This window comes from Giraffa tippelskirchi, chromosome 3 (genome assembly GCF_054371585.1).
Source record: "Giraffa tippelskirchi isolate mGirTip1 chromosome 3, T2T-mGirTip1v1.2.pri, whole genome shotgun sequence".
NCBI lineage: Eukaryota > Metazoa > Chordata > Mammalia > Artiodactyla > Giraffidae > Giraffa > Giraffa tippelskirchi.
The window spans coordinates 177840568-177844410 of record NC_137277.1 but is presented as its reverse complement, the minus strand read 5'-3'; positions in this window follow the sequence as shown (position 1 = coordinate 177844410).

Here is a 3843-nt window from a genome sequence, read left to right as displayed (position 1 = left end):
GGGCTGGGGGGGAGGAGCGGGGACAACGTCACACCTCGTGCGTTTGGGGACAGTCGGGAGCCTGGGGCAGGGCGGTGGGAGGACCACGTGGGAGGGTTGAGTCCACATGTAACCCCGCTTTCTGTTCCCCCTCCCACCCCGCGAGGGTTAGGGGGTCTCTCCGTTTGTTCCATCTGTCATCCCCCCCACCTCGCTCTGTCCACTCCTAGGCGTGACCCTTCCCCCAGGTCCTTAGCCCCCCAGGGTCAGGAGCAAACTCCACACTGAAGGCTGTCTAGGTCCCTGAGCTGGAAGCCGCCAAGCCCCTTCCCAGAGCTGGGCCTCTGGCATGCTCCCTCCTGATGCCTTTTTTTCCACTTAGCCCCTCTGTCTGGGGAGGTCTTTGACTCAATCGCAGAAGAATGCCAGGCACTATAACAAGCTGAGGGGCTGGATGTGTTTAATCAGAGAGGCCTTGAGTAAGGGGTGGGGGTGGGGCGGCCGTGTGGAACCAGTTGTGGGCCAGCGCGTTGTGATCTGTAGGCCTGCTGGCTGTGTGCACACCACATGGTTGTGTGTGTACTGTGTGGGGAGGGAGATTGTGGAACTGTTGTGTCCACATGTGACTCTGATGACTGTGGGGTACACGTCTGTGAGGCTGTATGTGGGTAGGTGACTGTGTGATTATAGGGGAGTGATTATGTGAGTGGTGATGGTGCTGGTTGTGGAATGTCTGCGAGGCTAGCTATTGTGACTGTGTTGTGAGGCATCTATATAGTTGTGTGTGTGATTGTGTGCCTGCGAGAGACTGGGGACTGAAGTGTGTGGGTGTGGGAGGGGGTGCTCACAGCAGCTGTATGGCATGTCTTCTGGGTGTGACTAGGGCCCCCGAGTGTATGGTCATTAATCCATGTTTCTGAGTGTGCTGCCTGGGGTGGTATATTTATATCTCTCTGTCTAGTGCAAGGGGGTGGGGGATTAACACCCAGGGCAGCCAAATATACCCTTGTAAGGTATGCACAAGAAAAAGTCAGGTTTTGGAGGCTGCTGGTCATTTTCTGACTTACCTCAAAAATATTCCAGGGGAGGAGGTTGGCAAGGACTCTGGGGCTGGTCATTTGACAGCTGCTGCCAGTCGGAGGGGAGCTGAAGGAGCCCGGGGAAGGTCTGCCAGCAGTGCTATTTAGTGTGGTGCTAGGCAACAGGCAGAAAGGATGGCACCGAGAAGGGCTGTCCCTTCCCCTCCAACCCCCAGCCCAGGACCTGGCCCCAGGCAGCCCCCCAGTACTGTACTGATTCCTTAACCTCTCTCAACCTCCCCCTAAGCCCTTCTTCAGGCTGAAACACCGAATCCCCTGGGGTCCCAGAAACGCCTCTAGCTCTTTGTTTTTGCTGTTCCCTCTGCCTGGAACACCCTTCCAGCTCTTCACCTTCACTTATCTTTAGGTCTCAGCTTCCATGTCATCGCCTCAGAAAGGCCATCCCTGATGTGCCCATCCCCCACATAAATGTCCATCCATTTACTGTGTGTCACGTCACCCTGTTTATTCTCTAAACACGTACTGCAGTCTTTAATAATATTGTTCATTTTCCATTCCTTCCTTTTCTGCTTCCCCCACTAGAATACAAGGCAGGAAGAACACTTCTGTGTCCCCAGGGCCAGCACAGGGCCTGGTACGTGGTAAAATCTCAAAAACTTGTTGAATGAATGAAGGAAAGAAGGATAATCCTCCCTAGGCCAGTTCAGGCAACATTTGATGCCTGTTGTGTGCCAGGTCTGGGCCACTCGCCACCAAAGAGTCCCTTTGAACTCAAGGAAACATATACGCATAAGCCCAGGCTGTGTACACCAAGGCAGAGGGAGGTGGGTGATGCCACAGGACTCCATTCACTCAGCAAACATGGGCATTTGTCCTGTGCTGGGCCCTGTGTCAGAGCAAATGGCCTTCTTTGGCCCAGGGCCCTGCCTGCAAAGAGCTCACAGTGAAGAGGATGCTAGAACTGTCCCCTGGGGAGACAAACCCCTACAGAGAATAATGCCAAATCACTGAGCTGAGTGATGGGCTAGGCACTGAGAACTGAGGAAGCCAGGGATGGGAGAGATTTACTCCAGGCCTGGGAACAGCCTCCTGGTCAAAGTAACTTGGGCCTGGAAGAGGAGAAGGGGTGTTACGGTGGCAGGCTGCTTGGAGAGACAAGCACAGCCCTCTGCCTCTCAGCCCCTTCACAAAACTGAGTTCATGAAGAGAGGAGAAACCTCCTGGTTGCCTGCTCTTTGCCTACCCTGAATTCTCTGTGCTTCTCTGCCCTGCCCTGTGTCCAGGGGCTGACATTTGCTGAACTTGGCTTCCTTGCCTTATGGTTTCAGGTGAAGTTTGGCCAGTAGGAGACATTGCCACAGGATCAGAGGGAAGGAGGAGAGTGAGACCAGGATATTTACAGTACTGTGACTTTTTGTTGTTGTTCAGTTGCTAAGTTGTGTCCAACACATTGCGACCCCATGGACTGCAGCAGGCCAGGCTTCCCTGTCCTTTACTCTCTCCCGGAGTTTGCTCATGTCCATTGAGTCAGTGATGCAATGATTTTGGCAGGTACTATGTTCCTCCAGTAAAAGTCACAGCTCCTGTTGAGTGACCTGCGACCATGGATACCAGTCCGGCCAGGTTTGTTAACAAGGCTCCCTCCCTTACCTCTTCAGGCCCTGAGACTAGTGACTTATTCCACTGTTGTGAGCCCTGCCCACACCTCTGTAAATAGTTCCTTCATTAAACCTTCTTCTAAACAACAAAATTCTGTAAAGCAATTATCCTTCAAAAAAAAAAAATGAATTAAAAAAAAAAAACAACCTCTTCTGGCAAATGCTTTGAGTGGTCCTCTGCTTCCTGCTGAGACCACTTAGGTAAAAACTAAACTTAGGGAAGATGAGTCCTTGGCAGAGAATTTGGGGAGACCTTCCTTCTTTCTTTTTTTAATTTTCTTGGCTGCGCTACGTGGCATGTGGGATCCTAGGTCCCCAATCAGTGACCAAACCCAAGCCAGGGAAGTCCTGATGAGACCTTCTTTCTAATCACAACTCAAAACTGGAATCAGAAGATATAGTGAACTATTACAAAGCCACAGTAACCAAAAGAGCATGGTACTGGCATAAAAACAGAGACACAGGTTAATAGAACAGAATAGAGAGCCTAGAAATAAACCTACACATTTATGGTCAATTAATGTATAACAAAGAAGGCAAGGGTATACAATGGAGAAAAGAAAATCTCTTCAGTAAATAGTGCTGGAAAAACTGAACAGGTACATGTAAAAGAATGAAATTAGAATATTTTCTCACATCATATGCAAAAATAAACTCAAAATGGATTAAAGACCTAAATGTAAGACTGGATGTCATAAAACTCCTTGAAGAAAATATAGGCAGAACACTCTTTGACATAAATCATAGCAATATTATCTTCAATCTGTTTCCTAAAGCAAATGAAATAAAAGCAGAAATAAACAAATGGAACCTAGTTAGACATAAAAGCTTTTGCACAGCAAAGGAAACTATCAACAAAACAAAAAGGCAACCAGCTGAATCAGAGAAAATATTTGCTAACGATATTATCAACAAGGAGTTAATATTCAAAATATATAAATAGCTCATACAACTCAACATAAAAAAAAATTAAAAATGGGCAGAAGACCTAAATAGACATTTTTCTAGGGAAGACCTACAGACGGCCAACAGGCATGTGAAAAAGATGCTAAACATCATTAATAATTGGAAAAATGCAAATTAAAACCTCAATGAAATATCACTTCACACCTGTCAGAATGACTACCATCAAAAAGACCACAAGTAGCTCTTTCCCATCTTGAAAG